Here is a 16,008-nt window from a genome sequence, read left to right on the forward strand (position 1 = left end):
ACCCAACTAGCTTATGGTGTTTAGTCTTTTTGATGTGCTGTTGGATTCAGTTTTTCACATCTTGTTGACTGTTTTTGTATGTTCATCGGGATATTATTCTGTAGTTTGTGTGTGTGTGTGTGTAGTGTGTGTGTGTGTGTGTGGCTTTGATAATAAGAGAATGCTTCCCTCATAGAATGAGTTAAGAAGAATTAGCTTCACTTCAATTTTTTGGACTAGTTGGAACAGAATTTGTTTCAGTTTTTCTTTAAAAGTTGGGTAGAATTCAGTAATGAAGCTGTTTGATCTTTGGCTTTTCTTTATCAAGAGATTTTTTATTATTGATTTAATTTTGTTACTCATTGATTGGCTGCTTAAGTTTTCTATTTCTTCCTGTTTCAAGGTAGTTTGTGTGTCCAAGAATGTTCTCTAGGTTTCCTAATTTGTTGGCATATAGTTGTGTTTAATAGTCTCTAATGATTTTTTGAATTTATTGGTATCAATTGTAATGTCTTTCTTGTTTTATTTTTATTTGTTTCTGATTATATTTACTTGGTTCTTCTCTCTTTTTCATTAATCTAATTAGTGGTTTGTCAATTTTTCAATTTTTTAAAACATCTTTTTGTGTTGATCTTTTTTTGTTTTTTGTTTTTCATTTTTTGTCTTTAGTTAGTTCATTTTTGCTCCGATCTTTGCTATTTATTTACTGCTACTAATTTGGGGTTTGGTTTGTTCTTGCTTGTCTAGTTTATTTAGATGCATTATTAGGTTGGTTATTTGAAACCTTTCTACATTTTTGATGTGGGCATTTTTTGTTATAAACTTTCATCTTAGAACTTATTTCATTGTATCTCAGAGGATAAGTTTTGGGTTGTCATATTTCATAAGTTTTGTTATTTTGTGTTTCTATTTTTATTTGTTTCAAGAAATTTTTAAATTTTCTTTTAATTTTTTTCATTGGGCCATTGGCCATTAATTTTTATGCTTCTGTACAATTTCCAAAGTTCCTCTTATTATTGATTTCTAGTATGATTTGATTTTGGTCAGAAAAGATACTTGGTGTGATTTCATTTTTTTAAAAAAAAAAAACTGTTAATGCTTGTTTTGTGGGCTGTCATTTGCTGTCTCCTGGAAAATATTCCATGTGCTAATGAGAAGAATGTGTAATCCACAGTCACTGGATAAAATGTTCTATATTTGTCAGGTCCACTTGGTCTAGTGTGAAGTTTAAATCCAGTGTGCATATACACGTAATTGTTATAGTCTCTACTGAATTGGTCATTATATCATTATACAATGACCTGTGTCTGTTTTTACAGTTTTTGTCTTAAAGCCTATTTTATATAAGTATAGTTACTTCTTACTCATTGTTGGTACTTGTTTTTATGAAATATCTTTTTCCATTCCTTCATTTTCAGTCTATGTGTATCTTTACAAGTGAGGTGAGTTTGTTTTTAAGCAGCATATAGTTGGGTCTTTTTTTCTTTTGTCATATATCTATTCAGCCATCTATATCTTTTAATTATGGAATTTAATCAATTTACATTTAAGGTTATTATTGATTGAGAATTAATCCTGTCATTTTTGTTAATTGTTTTCTGGTTGTTTTATATATCTTTTATTTCTTTTCTATTGTTTAGCTTTGTGTGGTTTTCTGTAGTGATATGGTTTGATTCCTTTATCATTCTCTCTTATGTAACTGTTCTACCAGAGAGTTTTATACTTTTGCAGGTTTTCTGGATGGCAGATTTTGTGTTTCAATGCTGGACTCCCTTAAGCATTTTTTTGTAAGGCTGGTCTAGTGGAAAAAAATTTCCTCACTTTTCTTATTATCTGGGAAAGTCTTTATCCTCCTTTATTTGTGAAGGATAGCTTTTTTTTTTGAGTTGGAGTCTCACTCTGTCGCCCAGACTGGAGTGCAGTGGCTGCTCCAGGCCACCGCAGCCTCGACCTGCTGGGCTCCGGCAATCCTTCTGCCTCAGCCTTCCGAGTAGCCTGAATTACAGGCATGTGCTACCACGCTCGGCTGATTTTTTGATTTATTATAGAGATGAGGTCTCAACTTTGCTGGGTATAATATTTTTTACCAATTTTTTTTTTTCTTTCAGCATGTTAAATATATCATTCCATTCTTTCCTGGTCTGTAAGACTTCCGCTGAGCAGTCTGCTGCCAGTCTAATGGAGTTTCCCTTAAACGTAACTTAACACTTTTACTGTTTTTAGAATTCTCTCTTTGTCTTTGATTTTTAAGAATTTGACTATAATGTGCCTCAGAGAGGAACTTTTTGGGTTGAATCTACTTGTGATTCTTTGAACTTCCTGGATTTGGATGTCCATATCTCTCCCAAGACTTCAAATTTTAGTTATTATTTCATTAAATAGATTTTTCTATGCCTTTTCTCATTTCTTCTTCTTTAACCATTATAATGCAAACATTTGGTCACTTTATGGTATTTCATAAGCCCTAGGTTTTCTTCATTCTTTTTTGGTCTCACTGGATTATTTCAAAAGACCTATCTTCAAGTTCAGACATTCCTCTGTTTTATCTAGTCTATTCTTGAATTTCTTGGTTGTATTTTTATTTCAGTCATTGAATTCTACACTTCCATAATTTCTATTTGGTTCTTTTTTGTAATATATTTCTTTTTGTTGAATTTCTCATTCATATCATAAATTGTTTTTCTGATTTATTGAATTGTTTATTTGTATTCTCTGTATCTCACTTAGTTTTCTTAAGATTGGCATCTTGAATTCCTTTTTTGGGTATTCTATAAATGTTCTTTTTTTGGAGTCTGATACTGGAGAATTATTATATTCTTGGAGGAGTCACATTTCCTTGTTTGTTTGTTCTTGTGTCCCTTTATTAATATTTGTATGTCTGGTGGAACAATCACTTTTTGCCAATTTTTTGGAGTAGCTTTCATAGGGAAAAACTTTTTTCTGTGGGCATGCCCTATAGTGTTGATTAAGTAGGGCACTTTGACTTTGGTTCTGGCTGGGTGCAGTAGTGTAGTCTCCATACAATTTATTCAGCTATAATCAATGTAAGTGATATCTCCAACTGCCCCAGTAGCCTAGTCTGTGGATGTTTGTGGAAGCAATGGTGCAGTTTTACTGAGATCAGGGACTGCTAGAAGGCTAGATTTCAATCCCTGGGGTAGTGAATGATGAGCACAGTGGCTCCACTTGTTGTGGGAACAAGGTCACCTCTGGTGGCAGGCAACATGTGGGCTTACCCCAGTCCTGATGGGTGAACACAATGCACAGTGGCTTAGGCAGTTGAGGGGGATAAGGTTTCTAGCAACAGAGAATGCTGGACCGGTGGTTCTCAGGCCCTGGAGAGAGTGCATGTTGATTCCCTTGGTTTGAGAGACACTTTCCTCATCATTGTGGATCACCTATTCTTTGGGGTGCAGGACGCTGTGTGTGCTTGGGTATCAATGTCACAGCTGTACTGCTGGGCGTAGCTGGAGCCATGGCTTTGCAACTTTATGTGTAGGGGGATGATAGTGTAGCCCTGGGAATGTGGACATGCAGGAGCTATTGGGCTCCAGCGCAGGGTGCACTCCAGCAGTGACTTTTGATTTCAAAATAACACTGAGCCATAGCAGCTTGGATCCCAGAAAGTAGGGGCAGGGGACTCTAAAATGAATTGCATCACTTCTCTGGAGTAAGGCAGTCATATGGATGGCAGGTAGTTCCCTGGGCTCAAGGCCTGCCAGGATTACGGGACTCTCCAGTTGCTAGGGTTGCGGGCATCCATGTTAGTAATGGGGACTGCTGGGGATCTTTTCCCCAGCTTACCTTTTCCCCACAATGGAAAGTCTTTCTTGGTTCCAGATCAGTTTCTGCTGAGTGAGCTTCTTTCCTCTTTATGCTGCCATCCTAAGTTTCCGGGCTTTAGAGGGTTTTCATCTCTTTCTTGCTGAGTTTCAGTGTTCTCCCTTGAATATGCTACTCAAAATGCAGTTAAGTATTTGTTATTTTGGCCCTTCTTTGGAGGAGATGTGCATTGGCACCTCTAATCATCTTTATGACTCTGTTCCTATGTGACCTGATGCTTACAGAATTCATGCCCTGAAAATCTACATTATTTTATTTTTTAAAAAATACATTGCTAACTCAACAAGTGGCAAACAAAACACTTTTTATCACCTGGTTCCTTAAAGGGTTAGCCGCACATCCAAAATAGCAGAGTGATTGTCTCCCTCAAAATAACACAGGTTGTTGTGTTATTTATCAATACATTTAGGCACTGGCATAGTCTCTCCTCTCTCTAAACTTTTATTTGAATAGCTCTATTTTCATTTACTACTGTTACTATATCATTAATTTTCAGCATCTTTTTTTATAAAGTCATCAAGAATATATGAAAAGTGATTATCAATATGCAGCATTCATTTGATACTTCTTCCATTATGTTGCAAAATAAGGACCAATCATCTCAGGTCTTATTGCATTGTCCCATTAAATGCCCTGAACATTTCTGTATAATTTACAGAATAAAAGGAGCAGTCTTTATTCTAACCAGGGAAAGTTGTCCTTTCTAAGACTAGAGCACATGTCACAGAAGGTGAGCCAAAAAGAAGCTCATGAACTCAGCAGGAAAGAACAATTAGCAAAGCTGAGCGGTCAGGGTTCTGTTTACGTTCTGACCGCCAACTCTCATCATGATTTGAACTCCTTTCTGTGTTTATTGTAGATATTATTGTTTGTCAGTCCTGCATTTGTCAACTGAGACACAAGCTCAGTCAACATTTTCACATGAAAATAGCAAGAGTAAGCCATAACAATCACTCCTTACGCTCCTGTCCCGGTTCCAAAGAACTTCTGTCTGAAAATGTCTCTGCTCATCTGGCTGTCCCATGTTTGCACGTCTGACTACATCCCTGGCTATGGTTGCTGGAGCCAAAATAGACACCTGACTCAAGCTCCTTGTTTTTGAACTAGCATTCTAAAACAGCACGTCGTCTTTATGTGTGGCTGCATCTGAGGAGTGATAAACTCAAGACCCAGAAGGTAGTCATACTTTTTTCATCTTGGTCAAGAGTAGCAGTGAAAGCAGTCAGCAGAGAGAACAAAATCCATGTACAAAGAAGCAGAAACAAGAGGCGGATGAGGACTGCCGGGGTTCCTGCTCATTTTCCAGTTCTTGATGCCAGTTCTTTCAGAGCTCTACTGCTCTTAGACTCCAAGAGCCACTTTGCATCTTTCTAACAATGAATCTTTTCTGCTTATGCCCACTCAAGCTGGTTACTTGCAACAAATAGAGTTTGTGCCAAGAATTTAACATTATAGTTACAGCTAAGCAAATAAGGCTATACTGCCCAAAGAATAAAAAGAAGACACTACTAACTTATTTACTACATACTTTCCCTGGTTCATGTAATAGATCCAAAACCATTACAAAAATTCTTCATAAACGATTTGGATTGCAATAGCCTCACAGCATGTTCATGTGCCAATTCACCTTGTCCTTTGTTTCTTCCTGAAGGCACAGAGCGTAACAAGCTATTTTCCAGATCCAGAATTTTGAACAGTTCCTCGTTGCTTTAAATATAAATCCCAGATTCCTCTTATGACATCATCAACAGACAACTATCAGCCTTCCTCCTTCAGATCATTTACTGTCCTTCACTCGGTCCTTTCACACCTGCAAATAAAGGGCTCACAGTGTCCTGTGGTACTGTGATCATGACACTGGCGTGCCCTAGAGCTGCACCAATCAGTATGTCTGCCACTAGTCACATGTGGCTGTTGGCAGTGAAATGAACTAAAATTAAAGAAAATCAGAAGTAGATTTATTCAGTCACTCTAGCCACATTCCAGGTGTTCAACAGGCACAGGTGGCTACTTGCTACCATGCAGGATGGCACAGATATAAAACATTTCCAACACCGCAGAAAGTTTTACTGGACTGCACTTCTCATAAGTGTCCTTACTTCTCCCAGCTTTACTTGTCCAATTCTACTTATCCTTTCAGATCTAAATCTTAACGGTCCCCTTCTTTCCGCATGAAAGCCATATAGCCCCTCAGCAGGATTCCAGAGTCATTCATTTCTTCTTCTCTCGGTGGTTAAGCACCCAGGCGCTGGATCCTGGCTGGAAATATGTCCACTGCTCACAAGCTGTGTGACTTTAAACAATGTGCTTAAACGATCTGTGCTCAGTTTCTTCATCTGTAAAGAGGAAATAATAATAGTACTTGCTTGGTTGTATTGTTGCAAGCATTTAAAAAGTTAAAAGTATGTCAAAATGTATGTCAAGCTTCAGACCAGAGTCTGACACAAAGTAAACTCCCATGTAACACCACCATTTAGCAACAACTAAAGCAGCACCAATCTTCCATCATTATTTAGGGACAAGTCTCCCCTAGACTTCCTTCTAGACTCTCCTTTTCTCAAACGAAGGATGTGAATCTAATGAGGATTTACAATGGAAATAAAGGATGACTCCAGAGGAAGAATGTACAGAAATAATCAAAATAAACATCAAAAATCTAAGGATCATCAAAGTTAACATCTAATTTAGACACTGGCATCTAAAGAGCTCTTTTTCAAAGGGCCCCTGTTCCTAGGATGTAAGGTGTGTGGAAATGACACGGCCAGCTTTGTACATCTGTGTGCAATTGTTAACGACTGATGAGACTTCATGCCTGACACTCACTGGCCTGGCCACCCCTGACTTCTGACGCTAACGCCCTGGGGAGATGGAAGGAGGTGAACTGTGAGAGAGGTCAAGGAGGGGACCAGCTCTGAGTGGCAGTGGCATGCCCTCTGCTCCTCCAAGTCACTTCACATTGCAGTTCTCTGGACATTTAGCAGCAGGTATTATATCCAAGACGCAACTTGCCCCACTGACCCACTTCTAAAGAGGCCTGGACACCTTGGAATGCTGGTCCTCTGAGCACCAGGATCACCAAGAAAGGAGGGGAGAAAGAAGAAAAAGAATGGGAATTAACACTGCTGAGCTGGAGCCCAGCAACAGGCTGTCTGCATCTGCCATCCTCTTCCAATTTGTGCTCCTTTTTTAATAATAAAAAAGGTAATAAAATAGCCTCAAAAACACACAAAAACCCTTGTATTTCATCCTGCCACCAGTGAAGCACAGCCCAGTAAGGACCTCCTGAATCATCCTTAAGATCTAGAGATTGTACAGTTCTGGCAATATAAAAAGACGCGATTTCCACTTCATTTATTCATACACCAATATGTTCACAGACTTGTTCTAGACACTGGAGATAACAGTAATGAGTAAACCAAAGTGCCTGGAGGAAACAGTTTTAGTCATCTATTACAAAACATGGCAACTATAATTAATTATAATGTAGTGTATATTTAAAAGTTGCTAAAAAGTCAACAAAAATGATAAGTAGGTAAGATTATGGATATTTGAATTAGCTTTATTTAATCATTCTACAATGTATATATCAGAAACCATATAGTACTTTGTAAATCTGTACAATTATTCTTTGTCCGTTTAAAATAAAATACTTGTTTAAATATGTCTAATCTCATGAAGTTCTTTCCCTTCTTTTCCTCCCTTTCTTCCTTCCATCTTTCCATTCTAAAAATATTTGTTGAGTACCTACTACATGCTAGATATGGTTCTAGGTGCTGGGAATAAATCTAGGAACAAAATAACTTATCATTAAACCCCAGTTTTAACAGAGGAAGTCAGACAGTAAATAGGCAAATTATACAATATTAGATTAAATAAACAAATGATATATTAGAAGATGAAACGTATGAAAATAGAGCCAAGTAAGGAACAAGTGCTGGTGAGTGCCCATGCTGGTGGAGGGCAGGAACTGCAATTTACATAGAGTGGTCAGGACAGGCTCCATTAAGAAAGGTGGCAAAGACCTTTCTTAAGCACAAAGCAGAGGGAATAGGAGATGAAAATATCTGAGGCAAGGCATTGTAGACAGAGAGAACACCCTGTGCAAAGGCAACAGTGCTTCTCAAAGTGTGATTTTCAGACTCCTAGGGGGTGCCAAGGGATCCTTTCCAAGAGTCTGCAAGGTCAAAACGCTATCTTAATAATGCTAATGTGTTACTGGCTTTTTTCATTCTCAATCTTTCACAAGAATACAGTGGAATTTTCCAGGGGCTGCATGACATGGGTTGATCAGCCCTAGGACAACTAACAAACATGTTTCTACGTATTACTGAGTTAAAAACTCGGTTTTTATGCCGGACTCGGTGGCTCAGCCCGTAATCCCGTGTCTTTGAGAGGCTGAGGTGAGTGGATTACCTGAGCCTGCGGGTTCAAGACCTGCCTGGGCAACTTGGTGAGACCTCATCTCTACAATAAATCAAAAAATTAGCCAGGCGTGGTAGCGCGTGCCTGTAGTTCCAGCTACTTGGAAGGCTGAGGCGGAAGGATCACCAGAGCCCAGCAGGTCGAGGCTGCGGTGGCCGAGAGCGGCCACTGCACTCCAGTCTGGGCGACAGAGTGAGACTCCAACTCAAAAAAAAAACTCGGTTTTTATCTCCTCCCATGGGCTAAGAAATAGATATGGGTGACATTAGAAGACTCAACTACAGAGGACCATTCAGAAATGACTTTCCCTCTTGCAGTAATAAGATAAATAAGTCCCCAAGAGTTACTATACAGCATGGTGACTATTGTTAATAATGCTGTGATGTATACATAAAATTTTCTCAGGGAATAGGTCTTAAATAGTCTCTTCACACACAAAAATATATAACTATGTGAGGTGATGGATGTGTTTATTAGTTTGATCATGGTAGTCATTTCACAATAAATACATATATCAAATCATGTTGTACATCTTAAACGTACATAATTTTTATCTGTTAATTACACCTCCATGAATCTGAGAGAGGAATGGTTTTCCCAAAGTCACACAGTTGAGCACAGGCATTGGCAGGATGGACACCAGATCTACTCAACTCCAAAACCCACTCTCCCCACCACACCCCACTCTGCTACAAAGGTCTCCTTGATAAGAAACTCCTCCAAGTGCCAAGTGGCTGCTGAGTAAACTCTGAGTCAGAGGCACTTCCAAGGATGCCACCCAGAATGTGTTCAGAGGAAACTCAAAGGAGCTTGATCACACACAGTGCGTCAAAAACGGGCTTCTCCACAGACTGAAGATGAAGGTAACTTGAGTGCATCTTCAAAGGAAAGACATCACGTGGAATGCTACAGTAATGCCTCTCCTCAATGACATCCTGTGCTCATTGTCAATGATTCACCCACAATTCCTGGGGCCCAGACTGCAGGGAAAATGTCAATGGTTCTGTTCCCTTTTCTTAGTCAAATTAAATATCTGGTACATGTCACTTATATTGCACTGCTACAGGAGCCACCGTCACTGCTCTGGCATTCTAAGAGTTGAGCAGAGCCCTAGACTAAGTATAACCTGCGTGCCTTGAGGACTCATCTGCTCACTGAGACCATTCAGAAAATATCATGGTCTTTCTCCAGTCTTGTGACCAGAGGGCCTCTGTGACAACAAAAGGTTTCTTTGTAGACAAGATCCTGGTAGAAACAAGTATCTTTTGACACATCTCTCAAGGACAAGAAAAGTGCTCACCAGAGGACTCAGAAGGGGATTTCATTATAAATCTATGCTCTATAAAATGGAAGCCGAAAGCCCAAGCAGATATATGCTTCTGGGGAATTACCCTAGTTGATACCTTGTCACTAAATTTTCATTTGAAGAACTTTTTGAAAAACTGTTTTGCTTCAAGTGTGTCAAGCTACACTTCTTGTCCTTCCTCAAGCTGCATTGAGAATAACTTTAGTGGCAGAGTGGAACAGAAGAGTGTTGTCTTTGGGAACCAGAGTTTCACATTCAAGGTCAAGTGCCCATTCCAGCTGTGAAATTAGAGAAGAGTAGCTCAGCTTATAAATGTGTAAAACAAGGTGAAAATACTGCTCACTGCAAAATTGAATTAAATAAAAAAATTAAATGACATAATTAAACACCTAGCAGGAAGCCTGGTTCCAAGTGGTAATTCAATATGCTATACTTGTCCTACAGTGAGTAGGACTGATTTTAAAAAATGTTTTAGGCAGTGAGGATGAGGTGACATACAGGGTGACTCACAAGTTGGTGGCCCTTGAGCAATTCCTTCCGGAATGCATCACAGTCTAGGCTCTGGTCCTCAGTGTTTGAGGTTTAGAAATTGGTACAACACACCCAGGGAATCCACTGAAAGGACAGTAGGATAGTTCATTTTCTGTCAACTTGACTGCACCATGGAGTGTCCAGAGTCAACATTATTTCTGGGCGTGTCTATGAGGGTGTTTCTGGGTGAAACTGGTATCTAAATGGGTAAATCGGTGAATTATATTCCCACTCCCTCCCCACATGAGCCTCAGCAATCTATTAAGGGCCTGAGAAGAACAAAAAGGTCGAAGAAAGAGGATTTCAACTCTTTTGCTTCCTATCTGTCTGTTTGAGCTGGGACATCAGTCTTCTCCTGTCCTCGTACTAGAGCTTATAACACTATCTCCCCTGGTTTCCAGGCCTTTGGACTCAGACTGGAATTACTCAGCTGGCTTTCGTGGGTCTCCAGCTAGCAGATGGCAGATTGTGGGACTTCTCGGCCTCCATCATCATGTGAGCCAATTCCTCATAATAAACATCTTCGTGTGTATGTGTCTGTGTGTGCATGCGCGCATGTGTGTATGTGTCCTGTTGGTTCTGTATCTCTAGAGAACCCTGGCTAATAACAATTTCTATATCCTGTGGCCACTTTCTTAATATGCAAAGAAGCCTATTGTTTTAGTGGGATGAGAAAAAAAAAGTATCTCTTTCCCAAATATCAAGGACCAGTCATCAAAATCATCACACAGTGAGTGCAATGAGAGTAAAGGCTCTGAAGGTCTCAAGCCAGGTGTCACCTAGACCACTGTTCTCTTAGATTTTGTGGGGTTTTTTTTTAGATGACCATCTTAAAAGTATACACAAGTATAGTCAACATTTGCACTGCCACATGTAACTACTAAAACTTTAAATTCATTTTAATTAAAACCAAATAAACTTTAGAATTCTGTTCTTCTATCACACTCGCCACAGGCACATGCTGAATGCAGACAGTCCTATTCCACGGGCCGTTCCAGATCGTTTGAAAGATGGGTTCACACGTGTGGCTGAAAGATTTCAGACTGCCAGGGAGAAAGTGTGTTTCCCTCGAACTAGAGCCAAACAAGATCACATGGACAAATACTTCTAACGAGAACCGAGCATCAAGTTAGCATCATAGTCCCAAGCAGTAGCAGCAGTCATCCTAAAAGGTGTCATAGTAGCCGGGGGTGGGAGAACGGGGGTGACAGCAGGAGGGGGCGTGCCAACAGTGTCTGCAGCCACTGCAGTAGAAGCAGCAGCAGCAGTAGCAGCAGCAGAGGTGTCTTCTGTGGCTTCTCAAGCCTCCCCAGCCTGAGAACAAAACAGAGTCCACAGTTATAGTGAGGAACCAGGATTGTTTCTCTGCAGGAGCCCTTAGCGCCTACATGCTTCCCAATCCATTCAGAAAACCTCCACGAGATGTCCCCTGTGTGCCTGGGAACACACAGGCCATTGTTTTGGGGACGGCATGTCATGTTGCTTCTTCCGCAGGGCCTGCTCAGGTGACACCTTCTGCTGCCCATTCCTGCTCCCGGTGTAGAAGGTCCTGGCTCACACTCAGGCTGCCACGGCCTCCCCCAGGAGGGAGAAGCCAGATTGCTGCCTCCTAGGGGAGAAGAAATATCCACTACCTGCATAGCTTTGTCTCACCAAATGACATCTTTTAAGCATTTCAGGGATGCGTAGTCTTTCATTTTTTCAGTTTTATCTTCCTCTTTCCAGGCTCTGGCATGAGTCCCCAGCAAGAAGCAGGCCCAAGAAATTCAGTGTTTTATGATATCCTACACTCACCCATCCCCTCCACACTTGAAGTCCTTGGGGAAAAAATGTGCATTTTCATTTTCTTTTTCGTTGAAGTATGCTCCTGCAGGCTAAGAGGGGGGAAAATATTTTTTAAAGAATATAAGATTCCCCTATATAGAACTATGTTAAATATATATGTATATAAGAAGAAGGAAAGAAAGCAAATCATTAGCTGTGGCTATGTTGGGGGAGTTGGGTGCAGTTTTTCAACAAGTATTTATTAAGTGCTTTCTAGGTACCAAGCACAGTTTAGTCACTGATGGTGTAGTAGTGATACAGCACAGCAGCATGTCTAACTTGGTGAAATTCATTGGAGAGACGCAAACAGTAAAATAGCACAACAGTAAAATATATAGTGTACCAGATGGTGGTGAGTGTCATGGAGAGAAATGGAGCCAAGTTGGGGGCTGGGGCCAGCTGTGAAGGTGGCCGTGAGAGGTGACTGCTGTTGCCGACAGGGTTCATCGAGGGTCTCACTGTCAAGACAGTGTTCAAACATGGGCCTGAAAGAGACACGGGAGTATCCTAAGCCCAGTGGAGATTCCGGAGTACTTCTCATCCTCCTCTCCTTCAAATCCTTAAGGATCACTTCTGCCTTCCAAGTATCACCACCTACCAAGATTTTTTTGATCTTTACTTTTGGGAATCTGCATTAACAAAATAATACCCCGAGCACTTTTGCTTTTGTAACATCCCAAATCTAAAATGGTTCAATAATTTAGAATACACTCTTTCAGATGAAACAGCCACTGCCCAGAAATATGAGAGCCTCTCCATCCCTTACATAACTGCCTTATTAAAAGCAATACTTACAACAGGTTGTATTCTTCCAAAGCCCACGTAAGGCTTCTTTTAGAAAATTAGGATTTTTTGCATTCTCTCTCACTCACAGACGCGTTAGTGTACATATAACCTTAGTGGTAGTCAGGCATTAGTCAGAAAAATACACCCCAGGGTATTTCAGGCTAAAAAGGGTGTAAACAAAATCATTGGATGAGCTGATAAACAGCTCCCATCAACTCTCAGATTCTACCTAGCTTTTAGAGGAAGAAGTCACAGAATGACCACTGATGCTAGAGACAGATCATTAGAGAATAACACCCGCAGACCACCAAAGAGGCTTACAGGAAAAGGTCAAAACCCATGGAATCATCATGTACCACTGCCAGAGGAGCAGTAATGCTAATTCTGTCTCTGCTCACCTTCATTTTTTTTTTTTTACTATGTTTAAAATTTACTTCTTAATTGACAAATAATAATTGCACATATTCATGGGGTACATACTGATACTTCCAGAGATATAATGCATAGTGATCAGGACAGTGTAATTAGCATATCTATCATCTCAAATATTTACCTTTTCTTTCTTTGTATTGGCAACATCCAATATCCTCCTTCTAGCTATTTGAAACTGCATACTATTGTTAACAATAGTCATCCTTCAATGGTATAGAACACTAGAATTTATTCCTCCTATACAAATATAATTTTATATCCTCTAACAAATCTCTCCCTACCACCCTGAATGCACCCAATCCCATCTGCTCGCCTTCTAAATCACACTATAGCACCTGTCACTGATGAAATCGAATCTGAAAATTTGATGCAAAGAATTCTGGGAAATGCCATCCACAGGCTTCAGGCACTGTGACTTAGGGAAGAGTGACGTCTTTCCCTCAGGTGGGTGGGAATGGTACCGACACTGGCCATCAACTTACCGTGATTTGCAATTGATAAATGTTACTTATGCAATAGTTAAATTTCTCCCCCCACTACTCTAGTTCAGGCAAAGTCCAATATGTTCAGTTGTTTAGCCTCCATGAGAACTATAGCTTTTATCTCCTAGGTGTTCACACGTCCCTGAATCTTACAGTTGTCCTGAAGAAATAGCAGGTAGAACTTTTCCAGAAGTAAAATGGTTTCTTCACAGCATAATCAGCTGGTGGGCTACTGATACAGCACCGTCCCCCTCAGACAAAGTGGTTGACCAACACTAGAAGCAGCATAGCTGATATGCAGTCTCTCTTCCTGCTTGTCCTCTCTTCCTTGCAGCTGCATCATCCCATCGTGGTTGACCTCCCACACAGAAAGCCCTGGAGTTTAATACTCCTAACAGCAGACCTTAATGTGCCACCAGAAAGAGTCTCAACAGAGAACTGAAACAAAGTCCCTAAAGAATAGCAATGAAAGCGGTTCCTTTCACCTTAAGTGTCCCCTCTACATAAGACATTATCCAATTTCTATTCTCCCTGGGGAGATGTATTCTATCAGTCCTAGGAAAGATTACTTTCCACTTTAGAATAGCCCAAAATACAATTTCTTTTAATTCCAAAAAGAAAGACAAAACAAGTTGAGTGTTCATGCAATTTTGCAAAGGTTTTAAGCCCATGGTGCAGGCACTGCTACAATAGAGTTCCCAGGCACTCAGACGGAGGCAATGAACAAGCATTTGTGGATTTGAGTTCTCCCTGGATTAGGACTCTCCTAAGTTCTGGCTGGAAAAAATTGTGATAGTCATTCAGAGATGCACAGAAGAGCAGCTGTGATCAAATTATATCGTGTGCAATGTATATTTTACAGAGAACAGAATTGTCTTTATTTGCATCAAACAAATTGACAATTCCCCTATCAGTAGACGGTGCAGATGAAGTGAACCCAAACACTTATGTGTGTCCTAATAAAAAACTAAAATCACAAGCTTATTTATTACTATTTATTATTGTAGAGTGAATATTCAAAGCACGCTTGTGTAGATGAAGTAAAAAATGTGTTTCTGTGTAAAAATCAAGTACTATACTTTCTTGAGTTAGGCTAGAGAGTGCTTATGATAAGCTAGTAGGAGATTTGCAATATGACCCATGCAAGAACACCCTTCTTGACCTTTCTGGACAAATGTTTCGAGAATCTGGTGAATGGTATACTCCACCATAGTCTGTTTACTAGAGTTTTATCCATTACATGTGCTTTCCCATTTGCCTTCTCCTTGTGTCTTTGGGGAACTCCTCCCCCACTCTATGTGTTCCTTTAAGACTGTCAATATCAATGTTTTGGGCTGGGGTGCAGAGGTGACCCAAGTTGATCAATCAGATTGACTCAACACCCTAGTCTCAGTGAGTGGTGAAGGTTATCTATAGGATTGATGTAGGGGATTGAGAGTCATTTTCTTATCACTGGATGGTACTAAGCTGGGAACTTTGAGAGTGGAGTCATCCTTAGTGGCTTTTTATCCACAAGGTAAAAAGAACCCCAAATCAGAATGAAGTCAGGGACAAGCTGAGTTGAGAGACAGAGAAAGAGAGAAGCAGTACAACCAGATGTACTATACAAACAGTGCAACTCTGGAAGTTGTTAAAGCCCTGGGTATGAGCTCCAGGAAAATAAGCCAATAAATTACTTTTATGTTCAAGGTTGGTCTTATTTAACTAAGAAAGTCCAGGGTTAAACAGTTCCCCTCTCTAAAGAAAGCATATAACTACCATGCATAAAATAATTCATATAACTTCAAGAGGTAGATGCATATACTATCAGAGGCTAAAGCTCTTCTAAGGACCTTATGCTAACAGGTTCTGTCCATCGAGTTTCCTAGGTAGCCTCAGAGTAAAGCTGATTTTACCACCAGAAGCTTCTTCTTCTTACGCATCAGGGTTCTTTTAAATGTTAAAATGTTAGCCCCTTGGAAGGTAAATATCATGAGCCATTAATAGTCAGTAACAACCAGTAACAGTCCAAAGATAATAACTGTGATTCAGAACAACCTACATAGAAATATTTGGCCACAAGATGATGAACAAGTGACACTTGGCTCTTATGATTTGAGTTCAAGCAAGTTATTTCCCCATCTGAGAAGTTTCCCTACTTATATAATGAAAAGTTTGGACATATTTTAAAGTGTCCTTTCACTAATGGATCTGTTAAATTAAACCACAAGTGCTTCTCCCATTTTCAACAATAATACCATTTAAAGCCAAGTCAAAAAAGGGAACTTTTTTTCCCCCATAAACACAGCACTTTGCCCATCTCCCATCTGTGAGTCTTCGTGTTATAAAAACTAGTTTTGGTTTCCTTTCTACCCAGAGAGTTTGTTAGAATAGTGTGCAGAGGAAACTAGCAGAATAATAAAT

The sequence above is a fragment of the Carlito syrichta genome, unplaced genomic scaffold, assembly GCF_000164805.1.
Source record: "Carlito syrichta isolate Samal-C Ts95f unplaced genomic scaffold, Tarsius_syrichta-2.0.1 Scaffold288526, whole genome shotgun sequence".
In the NCBI taxonomy this organism is placed as follows: domain Eukaryota; kingdom Metazoa; phylum Chordata; class Mammalia; order Primates; family Tarsiidae; genus Carlito; species Carlito syrichta.